The sequence below is a fragment of the Gossypium hirsutum genome, chromosome A07 (genome assembly GCF_007990345.1).
Source record: "Gossypium hirsutum isolate 1008001.06 chromosome A07, Gossypium_hirsutum_v2.1, whole genome shotgun sequence".
NCBI lineage: Eukaryota > Viridiplantae > Streptophyta > Magnoliopsida > Malvales > Malvaceae > Gossypium > Gossypium hirsutum.
Genome location: NC_053430.1, coordinates 20,514,351 through 20,532,987, shown reverse-complemented (window position 1 = coordinate 20,532,987; position 18,637 = coordinate 20,514,351). Strand labels below are relative to the sequence as shown.

The 18,637-nt window shown below is 36.4% G+C and overlaps 1 non-coding gene across 1 annotated transcript; it reads left to right on the top strand.

The window, feature by feature from the left end:
- The first annotated feature begins 12,462 nt into the window (after window positions 1–12,462).
- LOC121203889 (small nucleolar RNA R71) lies at window positions 12,463–12,569 on the top strand. Its single transcript, XR_005898821.1, has one exon. It is a non-coding gene; the product is annotated as a small nucleolar RNA R71 (small nucleolar RNA).
- Window positions 12,570–18,637: the final 6,068 nt, after the last annotated feature.

Sequence of the window (18,637 nt, the reverse complement as noted above, 5' to 3'; positions counted from 1 at the left end):
TTGGCCCTCATGCTGTGGGGGGACATTGTAAGGCCCCGTACCCGAGACCGTTGCCGGAGTCGAACACGAGGTGTTAACGGACTTAATTCATTACTTAAACAGCTCATACAATTCATTTTAAAATTTCCAGACAAGCTGGCTAACTGCATCACAGTCGCTTTAAAAATCATATCTCTAGTTTCGAAACTCGAAATCCAATTCCGTAAATTTTTCCTAAAACTATACTCATATATATATCTAGTAATTTTTTTCTAGAATTTTTGGTTGGGCCAATTAGTACAGTTTATTAGTTAAAGTCTCCCCTGTTTCAGGGTTCGACTACTATGACCTCTGTGTATTACGAATCAGATATCTCCCTGTACAGAGTTTCAATGACTATTCCGTTTGTCTCTAATAAAACTAGACTCAATAATGAATCTTTAAATATAAAGCATGACTTCTAATTATCTTTGTAAAATTTATGGTGAATTTCCAAAGTCAGAATAGGGGATCCAGAAATCCCTCTGGCCCTATTTCACAAAAATTTAAACATCTCATAAAATATAGCTCATATACCTGTTTCTCTTCTTCCATAAGAAAATAGACTCATCAAGCTTCGATTCCATAACTTATTCATTATTTAATTCCATTTCTACTATTTTTAGTGATTTTTCAAATTCACATCACTACTGCTGTCTGAATCTATTTTATGGTAAATTTTACCTATTTCATGGTTTCCATGGATTAGCTAGTAATTTGACATACATAACACCAAATATGATCATGATTAGCCATTCCAATGGCTAATCATTACCAAGCATTTCCATACCACTCAATAACCATATCATAAGACCATATATACAAAATGATTATAATGCTATATATGCCATACTCAAAATATGCAAGCCATTATGCCAAGATGGTATACGGATAGTGTGAGCATGCCTCCGATCGTTCCCTTTTTCCGAGCTGGCTTGTCAACCCTACAAGGAATGAAAAGGAGGAAGTAAGCATAAATGCTTAGTAAGTTCACATGCAAATAGCAAATAACATAACCATATAAGCAAACATAAAACATCATTTGCATAATCATCACCAAGACATTCATATCACATTTTCATTTATCATCTTACCATATTGTTGTTATATCGAGTTTTCAACCCGAGGATTAAGTACATACCTGTTCAAAGTATCCATTTCACAACACTTACCAATACGTCCCTTTCATCTTGAGTATTCCTCCATTTGAGTAGAATTTTACCCGTTGAACACATCGGAATATAATTCGGATACATGGAAAGTTTGCACATAAGTGCTACATATATAATCAAGAAATCATGTAACCCGCCCCTAAGTGAACTCGGACTCAACTCAACGAGCTCGGGCGTTCGTATCCATAAATGAACTCGGACTCAACTCAATGAGTTCGGATGCCTAGTTACATCTCACGAACTCGGACTCAACTCAACGAGTTCGGACATTTGCATCCATAAGTGAACTCGGACTCAACTCAACGAGTTCGGATGCTCAACCATCCTAGTGACATCTCACTTGTATCCTAATCTATTCCTAAGGTTCAAACGGGCTTTTTCCCACGATCTCACATTTGCCGTCTTCCATGGAATATCGGAATCGATACTCGGTAGCAATTCATATTTATCAAGTAGTAAACATAATTTGCATATTACTCAACATTAACCACAAAGCATAATATTTCACGATAAAAAAATCAACATATCATCATATCATTTAAATAACATAAAAATATTTAAAATAATAACTATGTTACCAACATTTACATATGAACTTACCTCGTATGCGAAAATGGCTACTTTTACCATTTCGTCCACAACTTGGTATTTTCCCCATTTTAGCTCGAATTTTAGTTTTCCTTGCTCTATCATTTAAAATATAGTCTAATTAGGACTCACATTATTCAAATTGACCCAAAATCATATTTTGAAAAAATTATAATTTGCCCCTAAACTTTTCCATATTTACACTTTTGCCTCAGAGCTTGTAAATTAAACTTCAGCCTATTTTCTTATGTTTTATGACATGCTGATCATTTTTCCCTTCTATGGCAATATCAAATTCTCACTCTAACATGTACTTATGACTATTAGGTATTTTTACCGATTAAGCCATTTTGCTAGTTTTCGCTTAAAACCGAGTAGCACAAGTTGTCTAACATAATTTAAACCTCATATTCTATCATAAAACATAAAAATACACAAATTTCACCTATGGGTATTTTTCCAAATATAAACCCTAGGTTAAATTATTGCTAGCATAAGCTTAATCGAGCTACCGGGACTCCAAAAACGTAAAGAACTTGAAAAACGGGGCTAGAATGGACTTACAATCGAGCTTGGAAGCTTGAAAAACCCTAGCCATGGTTTCTCCTTGCTATATTCAGCCATGGGGTTGAAGATGAGCAAAATTGGCTTTTAATTTTGTATTTTAATTCATTTTACCCCTAAATGGCCAAAATGCCCTTACTACTAAACTTTCCAAAAATTCCATCCATGTCCAATTTTTGTCCATAGACTTAGAAATTGGTAAAATTTCTATTTAAGACCTCCTAATTAATATTTCAAAACAATTTCATACTAGAAACTTCTAGAATGCAAGTTTTGCAAATTATTCGATTTAGTCTCTAATTTCAATTTAAGCATTTTATGCATAAAATTTCTTCACTAAATTTTCACACAATCATGCAATCGTATCATAGACCTTAAAATAATCATAAAATAATTATTTCTATCTCGAATTTTGTGGTCACGAAACCACTATTCTGGCTAGGCCCAAAATTAGGATATTACAACTCTCCCCCCTTTAGGGATTTTCGTCCCCAAAAATCTTGCCAGAAAAGTGGTCTTCACTTTTAATCTCATATTCGGTGCCGAAGAACTTGCACTTAGACTGTACCTCCAATACATCTCTTCAATTTCTCATATGATCTAAAAGCTTACAGTCTCAACTCTCAACTGTTCTTAAATTTTCAACCCTTCTCAGTTTCCCATGATATCATGACATAAAACCCGGATCTAAACTTGATTTAATGGAGACCGGAATTCCAAGAAATCCAACAATCAAAGAGACCTGAAATTCCATGAATCTGATAAGTAGGAATTCATTCAATATAGATATGATTTATAAATCTCGCCAAACATTTAACAATAGGATACATCACATTTTCCTCTTTCCGCTATGGAAATAATTCTGATATGGCCTCAAGAATAATCCTTCTCATTTCCATCCCAATATCAACACTGACAAGGATAATTTTGATAGATCGCAATGCTCGGCTTTAACCCCTTCAACAACTCCGATTTTATGTAACATCGAATGCTCTAAACTATCACATTACCTCACTATCTTGAAACACATCACAATTCATACAACAGTACATTACTGAAAGTCAGGAAGTCTTTGCTCAATGTAGACTAGTCTAGTTCAGACGCTTCGGTTACCAATATTCTCATCTATCTGAACTCTGTCAACATGTAATAAACTTTTCAGCTTTCACAAGATGGAAACCTTATCATTCGTAGTGACTTAAACTAATATTCAACTCTTTCTAATAAATATACACTTCTCGTTCAAACTATTTACTCTTTTATTCGTACAAAATGAAATTCTATTATCAGACTTGGGAAAAATAATCCTGACATAATTGTCACATGAAATCTTTCAAATAAATAATTTACCATACCGACTGAAACTCGCGCTTTTATCACCTATGCCTTTACTGATGTCAAATCCTTACACAGAAATTAGAAAACATCCCAATACTAAAATCACCACATTACCAAGATCAAATTAGAAGTATAGTCATATTTGACATGATTATCACGAGCTGGAGAACCCACTTCGAACATGAGTCGTAATTGACAAATTATGGAACAAAGATAACAAGAAAACCGAATAAAAAAATCCAAGATAGAGAAACCTGGAATAAAGAAATCCAGAATAAAGAGATCCAGGATAAAGAAACCCAAGATACGATACTATGCCGGAGAATCGAAAATCAAACTCATAGAGAAAATACGGAATACCTCGATAATTCTTCAAAGAAAGAAAGTCCGGAAGAAAACATCATTTAATCCCACTGAAATCAAATATAACAAGATCAATATATCTTCCCATACATATATATCAGATGAAGCATCAAGTAGAAGAAACAGAATCATAATATCATACGTATTCTCTCATCAATTCTTATCAGACGAAATGAAATAGAATACCCGATGAAATAGAGCAATATAAATTATAAACCAGTCAGACTACCAATGCTTTCATCCAACACCAGAATTAGAAGACATTCCCATATAACAAGAATTTCTTCAGAAGATCAATAGCCATAGAAATATTTCTGAGAACGGGTAAACACATAGAACATCTCAAAAGAGACTGCTAAATCTGTCCAGTCATAACTGTCACACTTAGATAGTTCACATTTCAAATATCATTTCCCCAACTAGTTCTGCCATCACAAATTTCATATTAAACCATTCACTAAAGAAGGTCAGTTCTGAATAAATTTTGATTTACACTTTTCTCGACCTTGCACCTGAGTAATTCAATTTACCAAAGAGAATTTCCTTCTCTAACTGGGACAGTGCATAATTCCAATAATCTTTATATCAATCCGATACTTTACTGGCTCTGACTTTACTTATCAGCTCATTTTCAATCTCTGATCATACTTATAATTATTCTATCACTGAACTCTTTGGGTTCTCAACCGGAAACTTATTCAATACAAATCTCATGAAATTCCATTATAAGTACCACTTCGGTAAGGGGGAGGGGTTGTAGGACCTCTGACTCGACTTTCTTATACATACACATATGACATAACTCCCATCATCATAGCAACATCATCAAAATCATGTCATTCATTCAGGCAATGCAACATTCATGTTGGCTTACACAAATTTTCCTATTGTCCATTTAGACAATATACTTATGCATACATTCTATGTTTTCTAGATAACTTTACTTATCCATTCATTTAATTAAATTAATTCATGCTCATGACATCATATAAGGCCAAACAAACATAGATATTTGCATCACAATCACAACATTCGTTTCGTGCATCATCATGTACATATCATTACAATCATATAATTCAGTCCAACAATTTAACATAGATAAGTTCATTCCATTATAATCCTTTATCTCATAAAAATTATATATCATTAGCATTCATCAAGATTAGACGTCCAAATCAAGACAAGGACATTTTCATTCGTATCATAATATTATGACTTTTATTCATACCTCTACTACTTTCTATTTATTCCATTCATCTTATCAAGTAAGCCACATACACTACATCATATGAGCATTAAGCAAATATGAATATTTATCACATATGTATCATAAACTTTTATTCATACTTTTCTGAACTGAGACTTATCATAATCATAATTTTACTCAAATACCTTCACATAACATTGAACATGGTCGGCGCAGCTCAGTTGCAGAGTACCCTGTCTAAATAAGACGATACTCATACGCGTCGGAAGACATCACACTATCACAGATCAGTGGCATGTATAGCTAAACTTTTACACATGCTAGGTTAGTCCGAGAACTGACTAAACCTGCTCTAATACCACCAAATGTAACACCCCATACTCGAGACCGTTTTTGGAGTCGAACACAAGGTGTTAACGGACTTAATTCATTACTTAAACAGCTCATACAATTCATTTTAAAATTTCCAGACAAGCTGGCTAACTGCATCACAGTCGCTTTAAAAATCATATCTCTAGTTTCGAAACTCGAAATCCAATTCCGTAAATTTTTCCTAAAACTATACTCATATATATATCTAGTAATTTTTTTCTAGAATTTTTGGTTGGGCCAATTAGTACAGTTTATTAGTTAAAGTCTCCCCTGTTTCAGGGTTCGACTACTATGACCTCTGTGTATTACGAATCAGATATCTCCCTGTACAGAGTTTCAATGACTATTCCGTTTGTCTCTAATAAAACTAGACTCAATAATGAATCTTTAAATATAAAGCATGATTTCTAATTATCTTTGTAAAATTTATGGTGAATTTCCAAAGTCAAAACAGGGGATCTAGAAATCGCTCTGGCCCTATTTCACAAAAATTTAAACATCTCATAAAATATAGCTCATACACCTGTTTCGCTTCTTCCATATGAAAATAGACTCATCAAGCTTCGATTCCATAACTTATTCATTATTTAATTCCATTTCTACTATTTTTAGTGATTTTTCAAATTCACGTCACTACTGCTGTCTGAATCTATTTTATGGTAAATTTTACCTATTTCATAGTTTCCATGGATTAGCTAGTAATTTGACATACATAACACCAAATATGATCATGATTAGCCATTCCAATGGCTAATCATTACCAAGCATTTCCATACCACTCAATAACCATATCAAAAGACCATATATACAAAATGATTATAATGCTATACATGCCATACTCAAAATATGCAAGCCATTATGCCAAGATGGTATACGGATAGTGTGAGCATGCCTCCGATCGTTCCCGTTTTCCGAGCTAGCTTGTCAACACTACAAGGAATGAAAAGGAGGAAGTAAGCATAAATGCTTAGTAAGTTCACACGCAAATAGCAAGTAACATAACCATATAAGCAAACATAAAACATCATTTGCATAATCATCACCAAGACATTCATATCACATTTTCATTTATCATCTTACCATATTGTTGTTATATCGAGTTTTCAACCCGAGGGTTAAGTACATACCTGTTCAAAGTATCCATTTCACAACACTTACCAATACGTCCCTTTCATCTTGAGTATTCCTCCATTTGAGTAGAATTTTACCCGTTGAACACATCGGAATATAATTTGGATACATGGAAAGTTTGCACATAAGTGCTACATATGTAATCAAGAAATCATGTAACCCGCCCCTAAGTGAACTCAGACTCAACTCAACGAGCTCGGGCGTTCGCATCCATAAATGAACTCGGACTCAACTCAACGAGTTCGGATGCCTAGTTACATCTCACGAACTCGGACTCAACTCAACGAGTTCGGACATTTGCATCCATAAGTGAACTCGGATTCAACTCAATGAGTTCGGATGCTCAACCATCCTAGTGACATGTCACTTGTATCCTAATCTATTCCTAAGGTTCAAACGGGCTTTTTCCCACGATCTCACATTTGCCGTCTTCCATGGAATATCGGAACCAATACTCGGTAGCAATTCATATTTATCAAGTAGTAAACATAATTTGCATATTACTCAACATTAACCACAAAGCATAATATTTCACGATAAAAAAATCAGCATATCATCATATCATTTAAATAACATAAAAACATTTAAAATAATAACTATGTTACCAACATTTACATATGAACTTACCTCGTATGTGAAAATGGCTACTTTTACCATTTTGTCCAGAACTTGGTATTTTCCCCATTTTAGCCCGAATTTTAGTTTTCCTTGCTCTATCATTTAAAATATAGTCTAATTAGGACTCACATTATTCAAATTGACCCAAAATCATATTTTGGAAAAATTACAATTTTGCCCCTAAACTTTTGCATATTTACACTTTTGCCTCAAAGCTCGTAAATTAAACTTCAGCCTATTTTCTTATGTTTTATGACATGCTGATAATTTTTTCCTTCTATGGCAATATCAAATTCTCACTCTAACATGTACTTATGACTATTAGGTATTTTTACCGATTAAGCCCTTTTGCTAGTTTTCGCTTAAAACCGAGTAGCACAAGTTGTCTAACATAATTTAAAACCTCATATTCTATAATAAAACATAAAAATACACAAATTTCACCTATGGGTATTTTTCCAAATATAAACCCTAGGTTAAATTATTGCTAGCATAAGCTTAATCGAGCTACCGGGACTCCAAAAACGTAAAGAACTTGAAAACGGGACTAGAATGGACTTACAATCGAGCTTGGAAGCTTGAAAAACCCTAGCCATGGTTTCTCCTTGCTATATTCAGCCATGGGGTTGATGATGAGCAAAATTGGCTTTTAATTTTGTATTTTAATTCATTTTACCCCTAAATGACCAAAATGCCCTTACTACTAAACTTTCCAAAAATTCCATCCATGTCCAATTTTTGTCCATAGACTTAGAAATTGGTAAAATTTCTATTTAAGATCTCCTAATTAATATTTCAAAACAATTTCATACTAGAAACTTCTAGAATGCAAGTTTTGCAAATTATTCGATTTAGTCCCCAATTTCAATTTAAGCACTTTATGCATAAAATTTCTTCACTAAATTTTCACACAATCATGCAATCATATCATAGACCTTAAAATAATCATAAAATAATTATTTCTATCTCGGATTTTGTGGTCACAAAACCACTATTCCAACTAGGCCCAAAATCAGGATATTACAAACATCATTAGGAATTTTCTCGTAGGCTTCCTCTTCGGTAGATTGGGTGAGACGGCACTAGGGAGGGTAGGTTCCTCGGCGCCTCTCAATCATCCTCATGGTAAGCATGCTCGAGATGCCTTGTGGAGACATCTGGCCGATGAGGGTGAAGGATGATTCTTGGGTCGCGGTGTTGAGGAGCCCGAAGTGTCGCGCCAGCCGAGTCATGTAGGGGCCAATGGAGATGACCCCCTTCCTATGCCGTTCTGTCTGGTGCTGAATCGTAAGGGCGATGAAATAGGCAAGGTCGATGACGTGCCCTTGCGACATGCACCATAAGAAGTAGACGTCGTAGGTGTTGACGACATCAGTACTCTCTCGCCTCCCTGTAATCGTGTGAGCTAAAATAGCATGTAAGTACCTCAGGGATGGCAGCAGAACTGATGCCTTGGAGTGACTAGGATTTTAGGAGGCCGTGCTAGAGGCCAAAGTGTTCCAACACTTCGAGGGAGAGAAATGTATGTGGCGATTGAGAGCATGTAGTTCATTCTCCTCATTGAACTCCTCTGTGTATAAGCTTAGTGCCACACCGAACTCTGGGATGCTTATCTGGCGGACTAACCTACCTAGGCGAAACTGGACCGTGCTAGGATCATCGTAGTTTGTCATTATGGTCTGGAGATGGAACGTTGAGCATAGTTCCATCGTGAGCTCGAGGTATGTTGGTTCAATGATCCCAAAGAATAGCTCCCAAGGGTCAGTGGTTAGGAGGGCCCGAATCACATCAGCCATCTGAACTTGTTCTATGGTAGACCAGTTGATGCAGCGGCCCGTAATTAAAGGTCAGGCCCGAAGTATCTGGAAAAGTTCTTCCTAGGGTCGTCGGGGAAACTGTAGAAGAGGGTGACAAATTTTCGCGATTGGACCTGCAGAAGAGGACGCTCCTTTCCTCTTCTTTGAAGCAGGTATGGCGGTTTTTTTTCCTCTTGAAGATGACATTGTGTACCTGCAAGTGGAGACATCAATTCATCTTTTGATGAGTAGTCAATTTATAATATATTAAAGGAAAGTGACTAAATTCGAAAAGGAAAATGCATAACTATATTCAGCCACAATTACTAAATTCAATTAAAACAATAAGTTCAATGACCCATTTCTTTGTGGCATGAGCATAGTAATATAAGCAAAAATGGCAAGGAATGGAATGCAAAATACTATATGAATGAAAAGAGATGCCAACAAAGTATGCATGATTATTTCAACTATCCTAGCCATGAATATTCACTTCTAACTAATTGAATGAAGTGTAGGAATCATGTAATGAGTAAGATTTTAAACATGAGAAAGATGATAAGTTGTTTGATAAATGAAATTTATGTGATTATCAATATGGAAATAACATGAAAAATATAAATTAATATGGTAAAAAAACATTATAAATCAATGAAATAAAAGAAAAAGGAGTTAACAAACGCTAAGGTGAGAGATTGGGCGTCGAGAATGGAGTTGTAGGTGGCGCACGGGCGTGGTAGGGAGGCCGTGTGGAGTTGCAGTGGCTAGGGTTAGGGTTTTTGAATGGGGAAGAAAGTGAATAGTGCAGGGTATTTATAAATTTTGGGCCATACGTCCCGTGTCCCCCAATTTCAGCCCGTGTGATTCGCGAATTTCAAATTTGGGTACGTCTGATATTTAGTACACGCCCGTGTCGTACGGTCGTGTCTAGCTTCGTTCGCTTCTCCCACGCCCGTGTGTGCAAGCCCCACGCCCGTGTTAATTTAACAGGTTAGACCACGGGTGTTCCACACGGGCGTGTCACATGCCCGTGTTGTTTTAGTAGGCTCACCCACGGTTCTTCCACACGAGCGTGTCTCACGCCCATGTTGTTTTGGTAGGCTCGACCATGACCATATCGCATGGCCGTGGCATTTTATCGTAACCCATGTTGGAGAAATCCTTGCCCTTTTTTCACACGGTTTTAAGCACGCCCGTGTGCTTGGCCGTGTCTCTATGAAAACACCTGTATTCAAGATTTCTATTAGAAGTTAGGAGTTAAATACCAAAATTTAAAGAAATTAATATTGTTAGTGCTCGGGTTACCTCCCGAGAAGCATTTATTTATAATCTAAGCTCGACTTACCTTTTTAGTGAATGGTCATGGTGGTTTGAGGAGTTTATACTCCTCATTCCTGCTACCAATCTCATCAAAATAAGGTTTTAATCGGGTGTTGTTTACCTTAAAAATGCTGAATTGAAAAATACTGAGTACCGTAAGAGGGGTTTCCTTATTCGGTGTGGTAGCAATAATGTGGGGATCTGCGGCATCTAATAAGACCTTATCACCAACCTTAAGTTGATTTGGAGAGGTATCGAGCTTGTTTTGGTGTAGTTTCGATTTGTCGGGTGCGTCCACCATTTATCGAGTTCCTCGATTTGTAGTCTTCGATCTTCATGAATAGGTCCTCTACTATTGCTTGAGAACGACTCATGTGCTTCCTTCCGATTTATTTTCTACAAAGTAGGTTTCACCATATTGTTAGGTTTAGTAGAATGGTTTAAATGATCACCTTCAATTCCTGATGTGTTGCCAGAATTGTGAGCTTGAAGGGTGATTGTTTCGTCTCCCACTCGGAGTGTGAGTTCACCTGTGCCAACATCAATGATGGTTTTAGCAGTTGCTAAAAAGGGCCTTCCTAAAATTAAGGGAGTGTTGCTATACTCTTCTATGTCTAGAACAATAAAGTCAACAGGAAATATAAATTTATCTATTTTAACTAGCATGTCTTCAATAATACCTCTAGGGAATCTTATAGTTTTATCTGCTAATTGAATGCTCATCCTAGTCTGTTTGGGTTTCCCGAGACCTAGTTGCTTAAACATTTTGTAAGGCATGACGTTGATACTAGCCCCTAGATCAGCTAATGCATAATTAACGTCTAAACTACCAATTAAGCAAGGAATATTAAAGCTCCCTGGGTCTTTTAGTTTGTTGGGTAGTTTATTTTAGAGAATGGCCGAGCAAACTGCGTTCAGCTCCACATGCGACGCTTCGTCCAACTTCCACTTATTTGTTAAAAGCTCCTTTAAAAATTTCATTGCGTTTGGCATTTGTAATAGAGCTTCAATAAATGGTAAGTCAATATGTAATTTTTTTAAGAGTTTAAGGAATTTACCAAATTGTTCATCTGAGCGGTGTTTCCTTGTCGCGTTGGGGTATGGCACACGAGGTTTATATTCGACAGTCACTGGTTTGTTTGTATTTTGATCTACTTCACCTTGACCTTTACTTACCTCAGTTTCCTGCCTCGATTCTGGTTTAGGCTCAACGACTCCTTCGTCATCTTGAATATTAATTGCGTTGAGTTGCTCCATTGGGTTAGGTTCTGTATTACTTGGCAAACTACCTTGTGGTCGTTCGGAGATTAGTTTGGAAAGCTAGCTTATCTGAGTTTCGAGCTCTTGGATCAACGCTTGTTAATTTTTAAGTGCTGTCTCGGTGTTCTAAAAACGGGTTTCTGACACTGATATGAACTTTGAGAGCATCTCTTCAAGGTTTGGCTTCTTTTCCTGTTGGTAAGGTGGTTGTTGGTAGCCCGGAGGATGTTGTGGTCTTTGATTTCCTTGACCGCCCCACGAGAAATTGGGGTGGTTCCTCCAACCTGCATTATAAGTGTTACTATATGGATTGTTTTGAGGTCGAGGATTATTACCCATGTAGTTTAATTGCTCGTTATCCATGTTGTAGCCATAAAGTTGGTATTCCGAATGGTTTGTTCCACCGCTACTTGCTTCGCACTGCATTACTGGGTGAACCTGTGAAGAATTAAGAAAACCATCAATCTTTTTATTTAAGAGTTCTACCTGATTAGAGAGCATGGTGACCGAATCAACGTTATAAACGCCAGTTGTTTTAGTTGGCTTTGTCCTCATAACTTGCCACTAATAGTTATTCAGTGACATCTCCTTTATAAACTCATAGGCATATTTTGGTGTTTTATTGTTGATGGTTCTGCCCGTAGCTACGTCAACCATTTACCGAGTCGAAGGATTCAGACCATTGTGAAATGTTTGTACTTGGAGCCAAAGTCATAACCCATGGTGAGGGCACCTTCTCAGAAGGTCATTGTATCTCTTCCATGCATCGTAGAGTGTTTTTAAATCCATCTGCACAAAAGAAGAGATATCATTACGTAATTTAGCCGTTTTAGCAGGCGAAAAATATTTTAGTAAAAATTTTTTGGTCATTTGTTCCCAAGTAGTAATTGACCCTCGTGGTAAAGAGTTCAACCACTGTTTAGCTTTGTTCCTCAATTAAAAGGGAAACAACCGAAGACATATGGCATCATCAGAAACACCATTAATTTTAAATGTATCGCATAGTTCTAAAAAGTTAGCTAAATGGGCGTTGGGATCCTCATCCTGCAAACCATCAAACTGAGCAAATTACTGTATCATTTGAATAGTGTTAGGTTTTAATTCAAAAGTATTTGCAGGTACAGCAGGTCTAACTATGCTAGATTCAGTTCCTGTTAAAGAAGGTTTAGCATAATCATACATAGTGCGTGGAGCAGGATTTTGATTAACCGCAATTGCAGGAGGTAGCTGATTGCCTTGGTTTTCAGCCATCTCTTCTGTTGAGGGTTGAGTATCGTCTTCTTGCTCATTCTCCGTGTATCTTAAGCTGCGCCGTATTTCTCTTTGGTTTCTACGAACTATACGATCTATTTCTTTGTAAAAAAGTAATGGTTCCGACGGGTTTCTTCTAGTCATAGATTATAAAAACCTGCCAAGAGAAAGAAAAACTAAGTTAATAAATAATAAATTAGATTAAATTGCAAGAAAAATAAATGGCTAAAGTAATAAAAATTTAGCGTTCCTAATATTTCAGTTCCTCGGCAACGGCGCCAAAAACTAGATTGCGTGATTTCGTGATAGGTTTTAAATAGTTATAATTACTCGTTCTTAAACTAACTATTATTGTGATGTAGGTAAGTGTACCTATCGAACAGTAGTATAGTTTTAGCAAGACCGAATTGTCGAACCTAAAGGAACTAAAAGTACTAGTATAACTGTCTTTTTATTATCTAGCCTAAGAATAAGGAGGTTTTGTTTTAATTAACTAATTATCTAAAATAAGAACGTACAAGGAAAATAATTAGGGAATTGCTTTTGGGGAAAATCGATTGTCTTAAGACAATACCAAAGGAAAAATCCACCTAGACTTTACTTGTTATTCTGGCTCCGAACTAGACGATTTATTCATTCAACTTGTTCCGTAGAGATCCCTAAGTTATGTTATTATCCCTATTCAAGACTAATAACGTCTAATCCTTAGGTTGAATAACAAAGACTTTTCTCTAATTAACACTCTAGGGTTACATTAACTCGATCTATGGATCCCCTTATTAGGTTTCACCCTAATCCGACAAAATCTTCTCACCTTATGTCTAGGCGTGCAATCAACTCTGCTTAATTATGACAAATGTACTCTTAAACAGTGTCTATTCCTTCTCTGAATAAGAGCATGTCTTCAATCAGTATCCTGGGATATCAAAATAAGAATTAGGAATAAGTCAAATATTTATCATACGATTCAAAAAATAATAACAAGATTCGTCTTAAGTTTCATTCCCCTTAGGTATTTAGGGGTTTTAGTTCATAACTAAATAAGAAAACATCTCAGAAGAATAAAGAATACAAAACATAAAGAAAACCCAAAACTCCTGAAGGGAAATTGAGGAGAGATCCTCAGTCTTGATGATAAATCCAACTTCTGAGATGGATCAATCAGCTTCCTTGGAGTAATTCCTTACTCTCCCTTCTTCGCCTCCCTTTATTTCCTTTTCTAAGGTGTATTTATAGGCTTTGGAATGCTTAGAACCCCTCAAAATTAGCCTTTTCCAAATTGGACTCAACTTGGGCTCGGCAGAGACACGTCCGTGGCACACGCCCCTGTTCGATTACTTCAGGCCGTGTTCGAGCCTGCCAAATTGACACGGCCATGTGGTCTGCCCATGTGAGGAGGTCCAGGCCGTGTTGATTTCGTACTTTGGCTTATTTTCTCCGTTTTTGGCCCGTTTCTCGTTCCTTTCCCTCTCCTATGCTCTCCTAAGTATAAAACATGAAATTAAAGCATTAAGATCATCGAATTCACCAATTATAATGAGAAATCATCCATAAAATACATTAAACATGGGGTAAAAATATGTATAATTTACGGTTTATCACCATGATATTGGCAATTCAGGCGTGAGATACATTGAGTTGGCTTCGGGCCATGATATTAGCACTTAGGGTGCAAGACTCTCAAGTATCTAACTTTATTCTGAATGGTTCAACAGGTAAGATGTGAAATGGTGAGAAATAGATACATGTCGATACAAGTATGTTCGAAAATCTATACGAGCAATGAATCAAAAGAAGTGATGAGTTTATGATCAAGTTTGTGGTTAAGTTCATGTTAGCTTGAGATTAATGTATTGTTGCATATTATACCATTTAAATTGAATTGATAAATGAATAGTGAGACTTTCTTATTATTTTCATACGAGCTTACTAAGATTTATAGCTTATATTGTTTATTTTTCTGTGTTTTATAGTGATACCAAAGCTAGCTCGGATACGGGGATCGTCGGAGACTTCGTCACATTATCCAACTATCACCTTGGTACTTTTGAAACTAAGTTTTGGTCATATGATATATATAGGATTATGGTCATTTTAATATGTAGTTTAGTAATGAGTTTTGCCATTTGAATTGACTTGTAAATGTCTATGTTTTGGTTTGTATATAGCCATGAAAGTTACCTCAACTTGGTTGATTTGGTTATGTTTATATATATGCACATGGGTTATTTTATGTGATTGAGGTTGGCTTTGTGATGTTTATTGATAGTAGGAATTATGGATAACAAATGGTTAATATTTGAGAAGATGTAGGCTTATGAATTTGAGCATAATGATGCGTGTTTGGGAATGTCTAATTAGTTGAAATTTGTATGTGAAATTGGTATAAGTGGATTGGTCTATTGTGTGACTTGTCTGCATTGTGGATAATGATATTGAGTTTGCATGAATTAGGCTTGATTTAGTTGGTTTGAATGTCTATATATGCTATGAATTGTGCAAGTTGGTTTGGTGAAGGTTTGTGCAAGTTTGGGTGACAAATTGGCTTGGTAAATATCCTATTTTTGTCCATACGGGAGAAGACACGGACGTGTCTCATTCGTGTAAGATACACAATCATGTATACAGCCGTGTGTCCCCTTGGTGTTGAATTAAAAATCAAGTTAGTATGCTCCACACAATCTCACACACAGACGTGTGACTTGGCCATGTGGCATAAGTCAGTATACCCTAGCACATGACCTGGCACACGAGAGTGTATGGCCATTTTTAGGGTACACGGGCTAGCCATACGGGCGTGTGTGTTGGACATGTGACCGAAGTTAGAGAGTTACACAGGGTCAGACATGGGCTGGGACTCGGCCATGTGTTTCCATTTCAAATGTCCACACGGCCTATGACACGGGCGTGTCTCTGGCCGTGTGAAACATACGGTTGGGCCACACGGGCATGTGTCCCTTGTAGTTTGGAAAATTTTCTAAGTTTTGTAAAAATTTCTTGAGTTATCATTTTAGTCTCGAACCACACCAAATGCATGTTTTAGGCCTCGTAGGCTCGTATTGGGGACAATGTGAATGTTATTGAATGATAATTTGTATGAAATTAGAAAACGTATATGAAATGAAAGTTTAAATTATTTTGTAAGTCTGGTAATTCTCTGTAACCGTATTCTAGCGTTGAATACGGGTGAGGGGTGTTACATTTATTAGTATCAGAGCTACGGTTTAGTCGATTCTAGAACTAACGTAGCGTATGTAAGAGTCTAGCTGTACATTCCGTATATAATCTGTGATAATATGATCAATCCTGACAATTTGAACATGTTTTCATATAGTAAATGGATCTCAAATAGCTGTAGCTGATAATCTTGAGAGTAATGCGCCAACTCTCGCTCAAGGGCAGCACTGTCTGAATCTAAACATCTATCGAGTAGTCATGGAGGAGAGGTTAAAGAAGCCTTTTTCCAAATGATGAACGAGTGGTTCACGAAGTTTGTTCGAACAAATCTGGTTGTTCAACAACCTCCACCCCACCTAATCCCCAACCGGTTCCCTTAGCCCCTCAAGGTGTGGAACTTCTATGATTGAATAATCCGTTAGTTGATAAGATTCAAAAATTCAGGGCTGAAGAGTTCAAAGCTACAATTGATAACGATCTCGAGAGAGTTAAATTTTAACTTGAAAACAGTATTCGGATATTAGATGAACTTTCTTGTACACTGAGTGAGTGTTTAAAATATGTTGTATCACTTCTGAGGGACACTGCGTATCAATGGTGGAATAGTTTGGTGTCTGTGTTACCGAGAGAAAGGGTTACTTGAGATTTCTTTCAGACTGAGTTCCGAAAGAAATACATAAGTCTGAGTTTCTCGATCAAAAGCACAAAGAGTTTTTAGAATTGAAATAGGGCCATATGACTGTGACTAAGTATGAAAGAGAATTTTAAGATCAAGTAAGTATGCTCAGGAGTATGTTTCTACTGAAAAAATCATGTGCAAATGATTCGTTGATGGATTGAACGAGGATATTAAACTTCTAGTCAGAATTTTAAAATTGAAAGAATTCGTTGTCTTTGTTGATAGAGCTTGTAAAGCCGAGGAGCTTAGTAAAGAAAAGAGAAAAGCAGATTCAGAGGCTAGAGACTCGAGAAAAAGATCGATGAATAAACCATATCAATCTTTGTTAAAGAAATCTAGAGATTCATACACTCGTCCAAATGCTTCAATTGGGTATCTGAACAAAGATTGTGGAAAACAATACTCAAGTCTTAAAGCTCAAACAATTTTGGTAACAAGTGTTGGAAATGTGGGAAACAATAAACCCGAGTGTCAACAGTGTGGGAGATGACATTTTGGAGAATGCTGGAATAAGAGTAATAAAACTTGTGTCAGATGTGGTCACCAGATCATTTTATTCAGGATTGTCTTGAGTTAGCTGAGAAAGACGAATTCTAGAATGTAAGACCGAGTAACATAACCACTAGAGGGAGGCTATCGAGAAATGCGGGAAATGTGACCAATAGTAGAGGCGTGACAAAAGATTTGACTATTAGATCTGAAGCGAGAGCACCTGCTAGAGCTTATGCTATTCGCGCTCGAAAAGATGTGTTGTCACCTGATGTTATCACCGGTATATTCTCTCTTTATGACACTAATGTGATTGCTTTTATTAATCTTGGATCAACTCATTCGTATGTTTATGAGAATTTAGTGTCTAGTAAGAATTTTCCTGTTGAGTCTACTGAGTTTGTGATTAAAGTATCAAATCCCTTAAGCAAGTATGTTCTAGTTGATAAAGTTTGCAAGAACTATCCTTTAATAACCCGGGGTTACTATTTTCCTGTGGATTTGATGTTATTACCATTTGATGAATTTGATGTGATTCTGGGTATGGATTGGTTATTTCTGCATATGCTTTCGTGAATTGCAGATGAAAGACTATTGAATTGAAATGTCAGAACAGTGAAATTCTTTGAATTGGATCAGATGAGTTGAGTGGATTGCCAGTTGTGATTTCATTGATGTTAACTCAGAGATATGTGAGAAAAGGTTGTGAAGCTTATCTTGCTTATGTTTTAAATACAAAAGGGTCTGAATCTAAGATTGAATTAGTGCCAGTTGTCTGTGAGTTTTCGGATGTGTTTCTAGAAGAATTATCGGGGTTACCACCGATCAGAGGTGAAATTCTTTGAATTAGATCAGATGATCCAAGTTGATTGCCAGTTGTGATTTCATCGATGTCAGCTCAGAGATATGTGAGAAAAGGTTGTGAAGCTTATCTTGCTTATCTTTTAGATACAAAAGTGTCAAATCTAAGATTGAACTAGTGCTAGTTGTCTATAAGTTTCCAGATGTCTTTCTAGAAGAATTATTGGGGTTACCACTGATCAGAGAGGTTGAATTTGCTGTTGAGTTAGTACTAGGAACTTCACTGATGTCGATAGCTCCGTATAGAATGGCTTCGATAGAATTGAAATAGTTGAAATCTCAATTTCAAGAGTTAACAAATAAAGGTTTCGCACAACCTAGTTTTTCGCCCTGGAGTGCGCCAGTATTGTTTGTAAAGAAGAAAGACGGATCAATGAGAATTTTTATTCACTATAGACAACTCAATAAGGTTACAATAAAGAACAAGTATCTG